Source organism: Staurois parvus, unplaced genomic scaffold (genome assembly GCF_062004578.1).
Source record: "Staurois parvus isolate SC_StPar_1 unplaced genomic scaffold, SC_StPar_1.0 ptg000486l, whole genome shotgun sequence".
NCBI classification, from domain to species: Eukaryota; Metazoa; Chordata; class Amphibia; order Anura; family Ranidae; genus Staurois; species Staurois parvus.
The window spans coordinates 1,094,315-1,112,465 of record NW_028318282.1 but is presented as its reverse complement, the minus strand read 5'-3'; the positions used below and the strand labels follow the sequence as shown (position 1 = coordinate 1,112,465).

Below are 18,151 nucleotides of genomic sequence, written 5' to 3'. Positions count from 1 at the left end.
ATGAAATATTTACCCTGGGCCAACTATTATGCTAAAATATCCCTGAACAGAAGACAGTCACTGTCTTGGGAGCTGCCTGCTGTATCAGAACATGTCAGAGACAAATAAGGTACAACAATAAGACGCTGCAAATCTAATTAAGTATTTTCCCAGGACTCTGGAATAAAACAGATTTAGCTCATTAAAGCAGATCCATACTGAATATACAACCTAACCTATTTTCATCCCTCTCCTCTGTCTGATCTAATATGCCTATCTATCATCCTTGTAATACTTACTTGACAGCTGCTCTGACTTTTCCCCTTTTGGTTATAATGCAGAGCAAGGGGGATATGTAAGCAACCAGTGATAATGGCTGGTTGCTCAGCAGAAAAAGATAGTAAGAAGCACTGGCCATAGTAGTACATATGTACACTCTGTCGCAGATAAGGGGTTGAAGTAACACCAAAATTGGAGTCATGATGGTTCCAGAACATTTCACTGGTTAGTAGGATAGGGTTCCATCTCCAGAGCCTGTAGGCACACAGCATTTGGTGCCCTGAGCCAATGGTTTTTAGCCTTCATCCTCCTAGGCCTCTAGCCAGCTGATGATCCCATAAACTCCCATAGTGCCTCCTAGTTCCCATAGTGGCTTACAGTGCCCCAAGGCCCCCTTAGAGCTCATTGCCCCCACAGTGCCCCCAGTGCCCTGAAATGACTCCTAGCTTTCTGCAGATCCTCCAGACTCTCATAGTGCCCCCAGCCTCCAAGAGTGTCCGAAGGTGCCCCCCAGTCCCTGTAGTGCACTCCAATCGTGCCCCTGGAAATCCCCCAGTCTACTGGAGAGACCTCCACCCCCTTCCAGAGTCCATATCTTCCACAATTGCCCCCAACACCAGGGGTTGAGAGCAACTGCCCTGCCTCTAAACCAAGGTTCTGCTGTTTCCCATGCTTTTCTGGGCTCTGCTCCCCACCGTGTGCTGCAAATAAAAGGGGGGAAGGCTCTGCTCAGGTTCGCTCTGCCATAGCCTGAATGGGAAGAAGACAAGATGCATAGCATGAAGATGTAGCCACCAGCAATGAATGAAGCACCTTTTAGTGAAATCCACCTGGGCCAGGTTTCTTCCATGCTTTTAACAACTACCTCGGGAAGGTATGAACTGGGCAGCCTATAACTAGTTAGTTAGGGAAAAGACTGTTGTTGCACTTTTGGACTGTACTGTTGAATACATTCACTAAAGTTTCTTTAACCATTCATGGCCTGGTCTGAAGTCACTACAAAGTGGTGCACGGTGGTACATGACATATACTGTAGCAAAGAACTGGGCCTGTTACACACACACACGGGGTGAAGAGGAGAACATGTTGTTGCTAAGTTTAACAAGCGCAATAGAATGATATGGCAGCCAGACAGTGGAATGATGTTAATGGCAAGTATGATGGGTTCTCTGCATAGTGAGGGGAGGTGTTTGCTGTTTCCCTACCTAGTAGTCGGTGCCTGATTCAGCCAGAACTGAATCCGCATGGTGGAGACCCTAGGGACCCAGCTGCAGGTACGGAAAAAGTTAACCAAGTCAAGTTGTGGGTACAGAAAGGTTTCACACAGGCATATGGCAGAACCATACACCATGACTGGGATGGAGGTGATAGGAAAGCTGCATTGGTGGAACAGAATGCAAACTCAGTGGTGTTCCCTTCGCAATGCCACATTCATAAAGCTGTACGTATCATGGGCCTTAAGTTGTGGTATAGTTGCAACGAGTGTCCGGCTCCCTTCTATTACAAGGTGCTGTCTTACTGGAGGGAGAGAGGAGGCCCCATGTACAGGATAAGAAGGCCCCGCCCACAACTGGTTCACTTTTTTACAAAGAATATTTTCTTGTGTTATGGCCCCAATTTTGTCTTTGAGTACTTTGACAATGTGTAAGGCCCCTTTCAGATCCTGGCGAATTTTTGTGCGTTGCATAAAGGCAGCCTATACACTTGAGAAAAAAATGCTAATTTGAGCAGTTACATGGGAATAGAGTCTCTGACGTGTCCTGGACATAGACACCTTACGTCCAAGGATGGCTTTTCAAGGGTCAGCTAATCAGTGTGCCGCTGCAGCAATCTAACTGCCCTCATTTACTCATCTGAATGAGGCCTAATGATTGCCAGTAGGAAACCATGTGGTCTAAGCTACCAAGGCTGGGAGTCGAACCCTAGATTTATTTATTAATAATACAAAAGAGAGACAACTATATTCCTAACAGATGCTTGTATCTAGCCCTAAAATCAGACCTCGATTAGTTTTGTTTGGAAATCCCAGCCACATTTCTTAGTTACAGAAGCTGGGATAATGAAATGATGGGACAGGGAATTCTTGGTCACACAGTGGCATGATCAAGAGATCCTTCAGATAGAAGAAGTCTTTATTCTAGAGATGCGCAATTTGGTCTGCTAATCATGGCGGATCAGGCCACTCTAAGCGGAAGGTGCAAAGCTGGGTTCACATATGTCAACCATTACATGAATTCCTATTACCAGTCAGGGGTTATAGGTTCATAATAGAGCGATTCAGGACCGTTTAATCACTGACACATGCCAATCCAGACCTGGGATTTCTACAAAAATCACTTTTGTCACATTTTCCCAAAGCATCAAAACATTCTTTATAAAATTGATTATACATTTTTATTGAAATATAGAATAACACATACAATATATACAACGATAAAATGCATATACATTAACCACTTGCCCTCCAGAAGATTTACCCCCCTTCATGATTAGACCATTTTTTTTGCTACTACTTTAACTGACAATTTTGTGGTCATGCAACGCTGTACACAAATAAAATTTATATCATTTTTCACACAAATAGAATTTTCTTTTGGTGGTATTTGATCAATTTTTTTTTTATTACCAATCAATTGGTATTTTTCTAAATGTTTTGCGCTATAAACACAAAACAGATAAGTTTGAGAAAAAAAAAACACAATATTGTTTACTTTTTGCTGTAAAACATATCCCATACAACAACAAAAGAAATGTATTCTGCTACATGTCTTTGGTAAAAAAAATCCCAATAAGTGTTCATGGATTGGTTTGTGTGAAAATTATAACATATACAAATTTTTTTATAAACCAGTAATGGTGGCGATTAGCAATTTATAGCGGGACTGCAACAGTACGGTGGGCGTTCTGACATTGGCTAACTCACACTGACATGACCATTAATATCAGTGCTAATAAAATTCACTGACACTGTATCAATGACACTGGGCAAGAAGGAGTTAATATCTGCGGAAATCAAAGGGTTTACTGTGTGCCTAACTATATGTGATGTGTGTACTTTGTGCTGTTTTATTAGGGGATGTGAAAGTTTTTGTTTCTATGCTTTGCAGGGAGTCAAAAATCGGCACATCCTTGCTGTCAGTAGAGAGATCTGTGTTGGATACCAACACAGGTCTCTCTCCTGTCAGTAGCTCCAATGATTGGCAGGTCCTGGCTGTGAATCATTGGCCAAGACCTGCTGATCGGCATGTCAGGGAGCCAATGACAGCATGGGTAGGCAGGTACATATCCCTACCCGGAAAAGGTAAATCACGTATATATACAGTATATGTGAAGGGGCCATTTGGAAACTCGGGCACTGCCCGAGGGCCCGGGGTCAGTAGGGGGCCCCATGAGATGCCCCTGGTACCTTTTTCATAGGCTTTTTTGAGTTTTGGCAAGGACACAGGGGCCCCATGATCCCCTATTGCCCGGGGGCCCCATGAGTTGTCAGTCTGCCCCTGTATACGTGACTTTGCACAGCTGCTCCGCACTGTAGCAGTAAAGCTACAATGCACAATCGGCAAGTGGATAATATAACATGAAAAAAAAATGCATAAAAGGCGTAAGACTCACCCTTGCTATAGTGTTGGGTCATATCAAATGAGGAACAAGTGCTATCAATGCTTGTACAGAATTACTTTGGCAGAATCTACTCAAGCTGGCTGTACATGGAGCACATTTTGTCCAGTTTCCCAAATTGGTGATAACCCAACTGAAATTCGCTCATTTGTTGCCTCCCCAGCCCAATAGCCTTTCATTGCAAAAATCTAAAGCTGGCCATACATTAGTTGAATTTTGTGTGAAATTGTTTTAAGAATGTTGGTTCGATTTTTAAATCGTTAGTGGAGTCCAATTATTGTTCATTTTTGCCTGCGAGAAAATTCAAAGGAGCAGGATGGAAAATTTTTCTTGAACAAACAAATTTCTAACAGTGATGGTGGTTTTTAAAATGTTAGTGTTACTAAACCCCGTACCCTGCATTCACTATATCTGGTCTCCCACAGTACACACAACATGGAAATACAATTATTTTAGTAAATTAGTAAACTGCTAAATAGCTTTTCTTATCAGTAGTTAGAGAAGTCTTGTGACTTCTATCAGTGTTTTTTCAAGGAGTTTTCTTTCTGGTGTAGAAGGAAGCAGAACCTCTGACCTCTGTCTGGGCATTGCTGATTGGCCCTGTGCTGATCACATGCACTCTCCCTAGTAAAAAAAAAAACTCTTTAGCAAAACACACCAAACTGAGCATGTGCAGAGTGTCCTCTAGGCTGTGTTCTATCAGGAGATTAAATGGGGAATGTGGAAGAAGGGGAGGATCAGAGAAGTCAGGATCAAACATCCTTTTTACACAATGCAGAAGATTAACCCCTTAGGTTCCACAGTGAGTATAACAAGCATGCTTTACTGCATATACAGACTGATTTTATTGTTGTGGGTTTAGTAACACTTTAATTCATTCCAAAATCAAATGTAAAAAGCAAATAAAATGTTGAAGTACTTTTGAACAACATTTTGTCATATGTACTGAGGATTTTTGTAAATTATTGTTTGAAAAACTCTGGCATCCAATCAAATGTGCAGGCACTGGGCAGCACAGTGGCTAAATGGTTAGCACTTCCGCCTGGCAGTACTTGGGTCGTCAGTTCGAATCCCAACCACGGCACCACCTGCCTGGAGTTTGCATGTTCTCCCTGTGCCTGCGTGGGTTTCCTCCCACACTTCAAAGACATGCTGGTAGGTTAATTGGCTCCTATCTAAATTGTCCCTAGTATGTACTATATATGTATGAATGTGAGTTAGGGACCTTAGATTGTACACCCCTTGAGGGTTAGGGACTGATGTGAATATACAATATATATGTAAAGTGCTGCGTAAATTGACGGCGCTATATAAGTACCTGAAATAAATAAAAATAAAATAAAACTGCTGCCGCTGGCTGTCGTAATACAATGGGCAATGTGGGAGATTTGTCCATCTGCGCTGTTTAGCATGGATGGAAGAATCAGGCATTGAGGGGACGGACAGTGAGGTAGGCACTTCGGACACCTCTCCTCCTCGGAGTTTCAGCAGAGGGGCGGGTCCACATCCCTGCCACGGGTGCTGAAGTCGGAGAGCTGGAGGGGCGGGCAGAGTATGCAGCAGGTAAGTATGTAATCCCCCGACCCTGGTGACAGCACTGCTTCATGTAGTAGGGGGGGAGAGAGGGGGGAGAGAGAGGGCAGAGAGAGAGGAGGGGGGGAGGGCAGAGAGAGAGCGGGGGGGAGAGAGGGCAGAGAGAGAGGGGGGAGAGGGCAGAGAGAGAGCGGGGGGGAGAGAGGGCAGAGCGAGAGGGGGGAGAGGGCAGAGAGAGAGGGGGGGGGGAGAGAGCAGAGAGAGGGGGGAGAGAGCGCAGAGAGAGAGGGGGGGGAGAGAGGGCAGAGAGGGGGGGAGAGGGCATAGAGAGAGAGGGGGGAGAGAGAGAGCAGAGAGAACAGAGAGAGAGGGAGGAGAGAGCACAGAGAGAGGGGGGTGGGAGAGAGAGAGGGCAGAGAGAGAGGGGGGAGAGAGAGAGGGCAGAGAGAGAGAGGGAGGAGAGAGCACAGAGAGAGGGGGGTGGGAGAGAGAGAGGGCAGAGAGAGAGGGGGGAGAGAGAGAGGGCAGAGAGAGAGGGGGCAGAGAGAGAGAGGGCAGAGAGAGAGAGGGCAGAGAGAGAGAGAGGGCAGAGAGAGAGAGAGGGCAGAGAGGGGGGGAGAGAGAGGGCAGGGAGAGAAGAGGGGGAGAGAGAGGGCAGGGAGAGAAGGGGGGGAGAGAAAGAGGGCAGGGAGAAAAGGGGGGGAGAGAAGGGGGGGGAGAGAAAGAGGGCAGGGAGGGAAGGGGGGGAGAGAAAGAGGGCAGGTAGAGAAGGGGGGGAGAGAAAGAGGGCAGGGAGAGAAGGGGGGGAGAGAAAGAGGGCAGGGAGAGAAGGGGGGGTGAGAAAGAGGACAGAGAGAGGGGGGAGAGAAAGAGGGCAGAGAGAGGGGGGAGAGAAAGAGGGCAGAGAGGGAGAGGGGGGAGAGAAAGAGGGCAGAGAGAGGGGGTGTCACCAAGTGTTCCTGCACCGGCTGGCACCAACCCTAGGGACGCCCCTGCTCCTAACCTCTACAACCAGGAAAGCTGCTATCTTGGCCTCTGTTTGATCTGTAGTTGCAATGGTGTTGCACATGTGATCAGTTATAACACCAGCCATTTGATGACTTGACAGTTCAGTTGAGAGCACAAGCAGCTGTGACCATTATCATTCATGACATGCCTAAATTCAACTGTTTTGAGAGGCAGTTATGGCTCGGTTCACATTTTTTTCACAATTTACGGTGCAACTTTGCAGTGTGACTTTCATGCGACTTTTAGGCTCTATGGCACTCAAGTAACAAGAATGTCCCACTTGGGTTGAATGAAAAAAAAAACAATTCTAGTGTATACTAGGCTTTAAGGGACAAAGTAGATTCAAAGCTCTTTTGGCCCTACTTCTCCTGTGGGTCACAGGAATGCACTTCGTTCTGCACAACTGCTACCTGTTTTCAGCCAACAGCTCTGCAAGGATCCTGACCCATATTGTTGGGATCTGCCCAGATGTCTGACCGGCTGCTGGATCAGCCTCTTAGCATGCAGCTGAGAGCCTGAGCCAGCCGCTCCCGCCCCACCACAGTCCGGCACTCCAGTGAACGTTGGAGGGGCAGAGAGGAGAGCTGGGGACTGACAGCCACTGGCTCTCTGCAGACTGAAGGCTGAGAACTGAGTGATCAGTGGTCTTTGGCTGCTCAGTTCTCGGTCTTATGGGTGGCAAGGGTCAGATGCAGCATTGAACCGATCCTGTATCCACCTAGGGGAATTAAATTTTTATTTTTTTTTTAAATCCCAAACGTCTCTTTTAAATTGATGGATTTAATTCACCTTTAACCCTTTTGCTGCCACAGACCTGACAAGGTGGGCGGGCGGGGGGTGTTTTATACACTTCCGATGGCTGCAGCCCCCGGGATTGTGTGTACTTTTGACAAGCAGACTCCTGCCCAGGGGCAGACTGACCATTTGGAAACTCGGGCGCTGCCCGAGGGCCCAGGGTCAGTAGGGGGCCCCATGAGATGCCCCTGGTACCTTTTTCATAGGCTTTTTTGAGTTTGGCCAAGGACACGGGCCCCATGATCCCCTATTGCCCGGGGCCCCATGTGTTGTCAGTCCGTCCCTGCCTGTCATTCTGGCGGCCTGCATGATTGCTTGCACACACCCCCAATACTGGCATGCCTCCGCCAATTATCCCAGGCTCTCCATGCCCATCTGCGGGTCCGGGACTGGCATAGCAGGTACTGCTGGAGAGAGCAGAGTGGATAAACATCCGCTCTCCTCCCCTTCTTGTTGGTGACCCAGAATTGGTGTCTAATAATGTCTCATCCAGGTCCCCCATGTCAGTGTTCCCAGCCAGTACAGCCGAGAAAGAATCCAATGCAGTGCGAAATGCACTGCATTACATTCAGTGGAACTCAGGGGAGACATCCGGGGTCTTTTAACAATCATCATATAGGGGGCTTTTTGTTCCCTATGTGTTAAAAGGATAAGTTTTGTAGGTAAAAAATGTGCATTTAATATTTTTGACTACAGGAGCCTGGAAAGCATTGCACCAGCGATCAGTATATTACTGATGCTATGCAGGTCTACTGCAGACCTGTCAGATTATCTGCTTGCCGTACAGGATGTACAGCCAAGCAGATATACTGACAGGAAGCTTCAATGAGCTCCACAGTGCTATGGTAGTTCATTGAAAACTACAAGCCGACAGCCACTAAGGCTGTTGGGACTTGCATTTCATTCATTAATTCACGGAAGTCCGTGAATGAATGACGTGGCCATGTGGGCACAACCCCGCACGGCGCGCTGTTTTCAAATCTGACAGATAGTATGGGGGAACTTCTCCCCTTACAATCTGTCAGTGGGAGGAGGGGACTGCGACTATGGGAACAGGTTACATGTTCCACCCTAAGCCCTGGTTCACATCTGTGCGGTCCGTGATTTGCGCGGGCACAAGAACCCCTTCATTTGAATGCACTCCAGGTCCCCCGGAACACGCAGGGAAAAAGTCCCTGCACTACTTTGGAAATTGCAGCCCGCACGGGAACTGAGGTTTCCAGTACGTTTGCGATTTCCAGTGCGTGCAGCGTGCCATTAGAACTAATGTCACCCACCCATGGGTCCCACATTCCTCTGTGTGGGTGGTGCAGCTGCAGGTATATGTGCGGGTCCCGCAGCGGCACCATCCGCACAGATATGAACCAGGGGTAAGGCTAGGTTCAAACCTATGCAGTTTGCATTTGATCCGTTTCTGCAGTGCTTTTTGCGTCTTTGCACATGCGTTTTTGCCATGTTTTTGATGCATTTTGTGTTTGTTTTTTCTTCCAACTTGTTGCTGGGCAGATTAAAACTCAAAACGTGTCAAAACTGCACAATATGCTGTTCTGCAGTGTCTCCATTGAAGTTTATAGAACCAAAAATGTAACGTTTTGCATTTAAAAAATTCCCTAATAATTTCTAAACACTCTAAAAAACTAGGGGTTCATATACTGACTGCCATCAGAAGATTGATACCTAGATCAGTGGATATCCCTACGCTAAGCCAGCTATTGCAACTGATCTCTGAAAGTAGAGATATGGAATACCTTACAGCTTTAACTGGCGACTACCAAGGCCATTTTACTGCCACTTGGGAAATATGGGATCAGTCTCATTTTGGAAATACCTCCCCATTTACCCCTGACATATCATAAATCACTAATCCGTTCTACACATATCCCCTCTGCAGGGCTGTGTTATCCTATGTTGTTAACCCCTTCACGCCTAAGGGTAAAACAAATCTAAATGCCTAAGCACAATTTTGCAACGTTGAACTGTTAGTAAAACCGAACATATCTTCACAACTACATCCAGGTGAATTATACCGCGTTTTGTTCAGGACACATTGGGCTTTCATTTGGTCATAAATGGTAATGGATATCTCCTGATTTTTTTTTTTTTTATTATCAAAGGAAAACTGGCCCAAAATAGTAAAAAAAAAAAAACTTTTTTTTTAATTTAGCTGTGTGTTTCTTGTTACTACCATCCAAAGAACAACCCAAAATAAATTTTCCAGCTCTTGACGATCGCAGCGATACCATAAATGTGTATGTTATTTGTTGTTTGTACCTGTAGTACAGCCCAGGAACAATAGTGCGCATTTTATTTTTTGTTTACCTAAAACACACTGACACTAACTGACACTAATACCAATTGACCCAAACACTTACCCTGGCACTGAACTAGATAAAACCTTGATCTAAGTATTTTTTTATTTATTTGTTATTTTATTTTTTAATATTTAGTTTTTTTTTTTGTTTTTTTTGTTTTTTTAAACAAACATTTTTTTCACCCCTCTATGCCAGGAGTTAGAGAGATACAATGTATCTCTCTCCCCTGCATTCATAGAGAGAAAAAAACCCCAAAAAAACAAAAAGGCCGGGCTATACAGTGACTGATCGCTGTGATAGCCAATCAGAGGCTATCACAGCGATCATGTGACCCGGAATCAGGAGTCCTGGGTCGCGATCGTTAGAACGGGACCTGGGGCTCTCAGTGACACTGCGGTCTTTGTACTGGGAGCGCGCAGTGCGTCGTGCTCCCAGCAGAAAGACAGGTACGCAAATATGCAGCCCCACGGAAAAAAGTCCAGTTCTGTGAGGCTGCATATTTGTGTTATGTCAAGGGGTTGGCGTCGGCGTCAAGGGGTTAATATACACAGTCTTATCATGCTGTCTGTCAATTTTCTATTGTTTTATAAGTTGTCTATGTTACATACAACATCCATACCCATGTTGTTGTCGTTTATCTGTACCATTATAATTGTCATTTTCCATTAACAAAATTTTACAATAATTAAAAAAGGCCCTGACCCTTTCCAAAAAACGCACCCAGTGAAAACGTGGAGATCTGACCCTGTCCCATAGGAAATCATGTTAAATGAACCGTACTGCGTTTCTGCAAAACGCTTAGGTGTGAAGCTAGTCTATAAATGGGTGAACCTATCCTTTACATAAAAATGAAAAAAGTTTTAACCGCTTCCCGACCGCCCTATAGCAGAACTACTATATATATATATATATATATATATATATATATATATATATATATATGTGTGTGATTTTGTATTTCTGGGTAGGGGGAGCATGCGTCCTACCTGTACCCCCATTGGTGGCTACAGCTGTTGATCACCCCGGATCTTGGCCGGAGATTCCCTGCAGCCACCCAACGATCGCTGAAGAACTGTGACAGGGGAGATGTCTGTATGCAGGGGCGGACTGACCATTTGGAAACTCGGGCACTGCCTGAGAGCCCGGGGTCAGTAGGGGGCCCCATGAGATGTCCACGGTACCTTTTTCATAGGCTTTTTTGAGTTTGGGCAAGGACACAGGTGCCCCATGATCCCCTATTGCCCGGGGGCCCCATGAGTTTTCAGTCCGCCCCTGTCTGTATGTAATCAATACAGATCTCTTCCCTGTCAGTACCAGCACGCTGCTTTGTGTGGCTCTGCAAAGATCAATAGAAAGCAGCATGCTTACATAGTAAAACACAGCACTCAGTTAACCCTTTGCTCACCCCAGATGTTAACCCCTTCCTGCCCAGTGCCATTAGTACAGTGTCAGTGCTTTTTATTAGCACTGATCACTGTATTGGTGTCACTGGGGATGTTAGTGACACCAAGTCAGTATCCCCCCCAGTGTCAGAGTGCCCGCTGCAGTCCCTGATAAATCGCTGATCGCTGTCATTACTAGTATAAAAAAAAAAAATTCCAGTATATATACCGCCATTTTTAATTGCTATAACTTTCACGTAAACCAATTACTTTACACGTATTGGGATTTTTCTTTAGCAAAGACATGGAGCAGAATACATTTTGACCTATATTTATGACGAAATTTAATTTTTTTTTTTTTTTACGGAATGTTTTATAGCAAAAAGTCAAAAATATTTTTTTTTGTTTCAAAAACGTCTGTCTTTTTTTGTTTATAGCGCAAAAAAAAAAAAAAACGCACAGGCAATCAAATACCACTGAAAGAAAGCAAAATTTGTGGCAAAAAAAGGCCGTACATTTTTGCCGAAATTTGATTTGACATTTTTTACTGAAAATGTTTATTAGCAAAAAGTCAAATATGTTGTTTTTCTTTCAAAATCATCTGTCTTTTTTTGGTTATAGCGCAAAAAATAAAAAACGCAGAGGTGATCAAATACCACCAAAAGAAAGCTCCATTTGTGGGGAAAAGAGGACGTAAATTTCATTTGGGTGCAGAGTTGCATGACTGCGCAATTGTCAGAGTAATGCAGTGCCATATTGCAAAGAATGGCCTGGTCAGGAAGGGGGGTAAATCCTCTGAAGGGTAAAAAAATAAAATTACACCCAAGCACATAAAATCAGCCCCCAAAAATGTTTGAGACCCCCACATTTCATTTCATGTACTTCTATAGCGCTGCCAATTTACGCAGCGCTTTACATATATATATGCTTGTATGAATGTAAAAGTACACGTTGGGGGTGCCTACACATGAAAACATTGATTGTAATACACAGGTTACATATTGCCGCGCATGCCGGAGTGAGAGAAATAATTCTAGCACCAGAACACCTCTGTAATGCCAAACTCATGATCTACACTGGGCTGGCAACTTAACCCCTTGACACCGACCGTACGCAAATATGCGGCCTCACGGCGGCTGGGCCTTGACGCCGAGCGGCCGCATATTTGCATACCATTTAAAAACACATATGTGCTGAGAGCGCTCCCTGCACGCTCCCAGCACATATGACGGTATCTCACAGAAAGGTCCTGATCTCCCCTTGCGATCGGGACCTTTTCTGATCATGTGACCGCCGTGACAGCAAATCACCGCAGTCACTTGACCCTAAAACCTGGCGTCTGAAAGCCCTTAAGGGTACGGGAGGTGCTGGCATGAAGAGGTTAAAGGATAAAATGGAACTAAAGTCTGCAATACTTCTCCAACAGTCCAGTGCCCACAAACTCCCTCAATGGTGCTGGCATCTTTTCATCACCTTCTTCCCATCTTGATTGGCCAACGCATGTGCAGTAGTTCAGTCATCCTGACATACAGGCAATGTGCCAGAATGGAAATCGAGCTGCGCATGCACAGCTCAGTGTACATTCTACAGAAGTCGGTCAGCAGGCAGCTCTTTATTGCAGAAGAGACATACCATGCCTGGCTAGTTGTTTTATCTGCCTGCTTGCAGTTTTCTATTCTTACATAGTTAGTCTGGCTGAAATAAGATAAAAGTCCATCCAGTTCAACTATTAAAAATGTATAATCCTATACCCACAGTTGATCCAGAGGAAGGCAAAAAACCAGCAAAGCATGATCCAATTTGCTCCTGCAGGGAAAACAATTCCTTCCTGACCCCCCTGAGAGTCAATCAGATATTCCCTGGATCAGCTTTACCTATAAATGTTAGTATCCAGTTATATTCTGTGTATCTAGGAAGGAATCCAGGCTTTTTTTAACGCAATCCACTGAGCTGGCCAGAACCAACTCTTGAGGGAGTCTATTCCACATTTTCACAGCTCTCACTGTGAAGAAACCTTTCCGTGTTTGGAGATTACATTTCTTTTCCTCCAGACGTAAAGAGTGCCCCCTTGTCCTCAAATTTTAAATGTACACTGAGTTGCGCATGCACAGGATGATGTCATCTCCTGCCAGCCAATCGAAAGTTCAAAAACCTGGTACCTGGGAAGATGACAGCTGCTGGCGAAGGATGTAACCGCCACATCGCTGGAAGGTGGAGTTGCGGATATTCGCATTATTTTCACCTAAAGGCTAGTTTGGTCCACTGAGGAAGAAACCAGCATTATACAAAGTCCTATAATAAATGCCTAAAAAGAAATGGATTTATCTATTTTACTGAAAATGTAGCTGGGAAGCTACAGAGTGCTGGAGAGAATAGGAGCAACTGAGCACATCTTGGACAGCCTTTCTCTAAGCTCCCACAGGCAGAGCATTCTGCTGTCTATCTAAAGAGCTGTGGGCAGAACCAGGTATTCCTATTCACTGCTAGAGCCAAAGTCACCACAATCTAGGCAACTACAGCAGCAGCAAGGGTGACAACGCTGCATTACTTATACTGCAGTAGGAAGAGCGTTGTCACCCTTTGAAGCAATGGTTCTACTGGCAGGATCGTCTGGTATTTACAAAATGTTCCAAAAGAGATTAGGCTTAGTTCACACTTGCAGTTGGGGGGCAGTAGGAATAGGTGGTAGAGCCACATTCCCCCCCCCCCCCCGACCACCTTCCTCTGTAAACTGCAAAGGAAGCTGGACAGAAGTGAACACATGCTGCAGCCATGATGCTTTGCTTCACAATATTAATTTTTTATAATTTTTCTTGTTGCTAGGCATTACCATTGAAGTCTATAGAACCAAAAATGCAACGTTTTGCGTTAAAAAAAGTCCCTGACCATTTCCAAAAATTGCACCGGGTGAAAACGCACAGATGTGAACCTGTCCCATCGGTAATCATGTTAAATGGACTGTACTGTGTTTCCGCAAAATGCTGCAGAAAACGCATAGGTGTGAACCTAGGGTTAACGTGTTACTAAACTCCGGACCCTGCATTCACTATATCCGCTCTCCCCAGACCCTGCATTCACTATATCTGGTCTCCCCGGACCCTGCATTCACTATATCTGGTCTCCCCGGACCCTGCATTCACTATATCTGGTCTCCCCGGACCCTGCATTCACTATATCTGGTCTCCCCGGACCCTGCATTCACTATATCTGGTCTCCCTGGACCCTGCACTCACTATATCTGGTCTCCCCGGAACCTGCATTCACTATATCTGCTCTCCCCAGACCCTGCATTCACTATATCCGGTCTCCCCAGACCTTGCATTCACTATATCTGGTCTCCCCTGACCCTGCATTCACTATATCTGGTCTCCCCGGTCCCTGCATTCACTATATCTGGTCTTCCCGGATCCTGCAGTCACTATATCCGGTCTCCCCGGACCCTGCATTCACTATATCCGGTCTCTCCGGACCCTGCATTCACTATATCTGGTCTCCCCGGACCCTGCATTCACTATATCTGGTCTCCCCGGACCCTGCATTCACTATATCTGGTCTCCCCGGTCCCTGCATTCACTATATCTGGTCTCCCCGGACCCTGCATTCACTATATCTGGTCTCCCCGGTCCCTGCATTCACTATATCTGGTCTTCCTGGATCCTGCAGTCACTATATCTGGTCTCCCCGGACCCTAAATTCACTATATCCGGTCTCCCCGGACCCTGCATTCACTATATCTGGTCTCCCCGGACCCTAAATTCACTATATCTGGTCTCCCCGGTCCCTGCATTCACTATATCTGGTCTTCCCGGTCCCTGCATTCACTATATCTGGTCTTCCCGGATCCTGCAGTCACTATATCTGGTCTCCCCGGACCCTTGCATTCACTATATCTGGTCTCCCCGGACCCTAAATTCACTATATCCGGTCTCCCCGGACCCTGCATTCACTATATCTGGTCTCCCCGGACCCTACATTCACTATCTGGTTTCCCCTGACCCTGCATTCACTATATCTGGTCTCCCAGGACCCTGCATTCACTATATTTGCTCTCCCCGGACCCTGCATTCACTATATCTGGTCTCCCCGGGCCCTGCATTCACTATATCTGGTCTCCCCGGACCCTAAATTCACTATATCTGGTCTCCCCGGACCTTGCATTCACTATATCTGGTCTCCCCGGACCCTACATTCACTATCTGGTTTCCCCGGACCCTGCATTCACTATGTTCGCTCTCCCTGGACCCTGCATTCACTATATCTGGTCTCCCCGGACCCTGCATTCACTATATCTGGTCTCCCCGGGCCCTGCATTCACTATATCTGGTCTCCCCGGACCCTAAATTCACTATATCTGGTCTCCCCGGACCTTGCATTCACTATATCTGGTCTCCCCGGACCCTACATTCACTATCTGGTTTCCCCAGACCCTGCATTCACTATGTTCGCTCTCCCTGGACCCTGCATTCACTATATCTGGTCTCCCCGGACCCTGCATTCACTATATCTGGTCTCCCCGGACCCTGCATTCACTATATCTGGTCTTCCCGGACCCTGCATTCACTATATCTGGTCTCCCCGGACCCTGCATTCCCTATATCTGGTCTCCCCGGACCCTGCATTCACTATATCCGGTCTCCCCTCAGACCCTGCATTCCCTATATCTGGTCTCCCCTCAGACCCTGCATTCCCTATATCTGGTCTCCCCGGACCCTGCATTCACTATATCCGGTCTCCCCTCAGACCCTGCATTCACTATATCTGGTCTTCCCGGACCCTGCATTCACTATATCTGGTCTCCCCGGACCCTGCATTCACTATATCCCGTCTCCCGGACCCTGCATTCACTATATCTGGTCTCCCACAGAAATGCAAATCCTGTACAGTATATATACACGAGATTTTGCTCAGCTCTGCCGTCCTGTAGCAGTAGTTCTGCTATAGGGCGGTCAGGAAGTGGTTAATGACATTTTCCAATGTAGGATACGATGAGAATTAGTGATCCAGGATTTAGAACTCAGGTGAGGCTTAGAACTCTTGCCTTGCTTCCCAGTTCAAGTCCCACTAGGGACACCAACTACACAGAGGGTTCATGTAGTCCTCACCACACACATTACAATCTGATTGTACAATCTACTTTAGATCCATCAACAACTACGTAGTGCAAGAACCTGCCTGATTGGATAACAATTGATTGGGTAGATCCTTGTAATACAATTTGCTGATACAATCTCCTTACAATCAATTTTAGATTTACCAAAACTACGTAATATGTACGGTGACCCTTAGACTTTATTGTCCTCTGAAAAGCGATCTGAGGCAGATCAGATGGTTTACAGGCAATACAGACATTTCTACATGTCCGTTTTTCAATCCCCAGTAGGCTGTATCACAATGCTAACTAGAACCATGCTGACAGGAGGAGAGAGCAGAGTGACAGATGAGCTTATCAGTCTGCTGCTCCTCCATTCACTCCCTGGTCACAGGGGGAAGGGAGGGACAAGGCCCATAGGTGTTACTTAAAGTGGAACTTTGCTCCCATTTTCTACTTTACACTCCATTCACACTCTTTGCACCCCAATGCACCCTGCCAAAATGCGTCACAACAAAGTACCATGTATTTTGGAACAGTGTGATTTTAAAAGGGTCATGGACTTCTTTGGTGAGATTTAGATGCAGTAGGAAAGGCCAATTTTTTTTAGGGGGAAATACCTTTTCTGGGGAGTGCAGCCTGGGCAAGGATGACATTCTTCCCCCAACTTCCCACCCCAAGTCTCCGCATCATGTATCACAGGGACCAGGACGGGGTGGGCAGGAGGGGCGGCTGCACTGGGCACCGTGGTATCATGTGAGGTGGGGGGCAACACAATCAGATTCAAGAGAGGGGAGTTTGGGGGGCAGCAGGGGGTAAGAATTGTTCTAGGAGGGGAAATTTAGGGAGATGTGCTAAGAATGGTGATTTGGGGGGGGATTTGTGTTAGCTGGGGGGATGGAGTAAGAGGATCTGTGCTAGAAACGGAGATTTGGGGGGTTGTGCTATAAACATAATATGGTGGGAGGGAGGGAATTTGTGCTAGTAGCGATGATTGGGGGGTATTTGTGCAAGGACTGGGGGAAATTTGTGGGGGGGGGGGACTTGTGCTAGGATAGGGGATTGGGGGAGGGGAATTTGTGCTGAAAGGGGAGGAGGTGGGAGATTTAGAGTGGGAGGTGAGGATTTGTGCTTGGAAGGGAAGTTTGAGGGGTAGAGGATTTATGCTAAAAGGAAGAATTTTTTTGGGGGGGCTGGGGCATATAGGGAGAGAGAGGATTTGAGCTGGGGAGGGGATGGGGGGCAACGATTTGTGGTGGGAGGGGGAGGAATTTGTTTTAAAGGCATGCAGATTAATGCTTGATTTTTTTTTTGTGGGGGGAGGGGATTTTTGCTGACATGTAATGCTCACACATCTTGAAGGGGGGGTGCAATTTGGCATGTTCGCCACGGGTGCTAGATGACCTCGTCCCGGCACTGATATAGAGGCTATGTAGAACATTGTAGGATTGCTAGGACCCAAAAGAGACAGCTCATTTCCAATCACATCAGCTAACTGCACAGACAGGGGCGGACTGACAACTCATGGGGCCCCTGGGCAATAGGGGATCGTGGGGCCCCTGCGTCCTTGCCCACACTCAAAAAAAGGGGCATTTCATGGGGCCCCCTACTAACCCCGGGCCCTCGGGCAGTGCCTGAGTGCTCGAATGGTCAGTCCGCCCGTGTACACAGATGAACTATATATAAAGGGATCTTTTTACCTGCCAAAGGGTTTGTGTCCATGCAGTTCCAATATTTATTCAGCTCTGCCACACAGCTGTCTGGCATGGCAGAAGACTTGTTTTTTTTTCTGCTGCAGTTTAACGGAACTGTGCTTTCTTTTACCTGGTTTGCTGGGTTATCTTCAAATTACATACTTGCAATATTCAAATTACATGCTCTTTGCTGACATCACCAGGAACCAGCTGTCTCTTTAGGACCTATTAACGCGCCTCCGTGCATGCGCAGTGTGCTCTACATAGTCCTGAAGTCCCTGTGGTACTTAACGTGGAAGGCTTCGGGTGGGGAAAGATATGGTGTAGAACGTTCATCAGATTACAGCAGGAGCCAGCTTTTTCTTCTGTGTTCTCGCAGCTTGCCCCATGATGATGTGCCTCCGCGCATGCGCAGTGTGTTGTACATAGTCCTGAAGTCCCTGTGAATCGAGAACTGGGAGT

At 46.4% G+C, this 18,151-nt stretch overlaps 1 protein-coding gene across 1 annotated transcript in view; it reads right to left on the bottom strand.

Moving 5' to 3' along the window:
- The window catches only part of LOC149452250 (SH2 domain-containing adapter protein D-like), a 48,630-nt gene that overhangs the window by 29,318 nt on the left and 1,161 nt on the right, over nt 1-18,151 (bottom strand). The window lies entirely within an intron of this gene.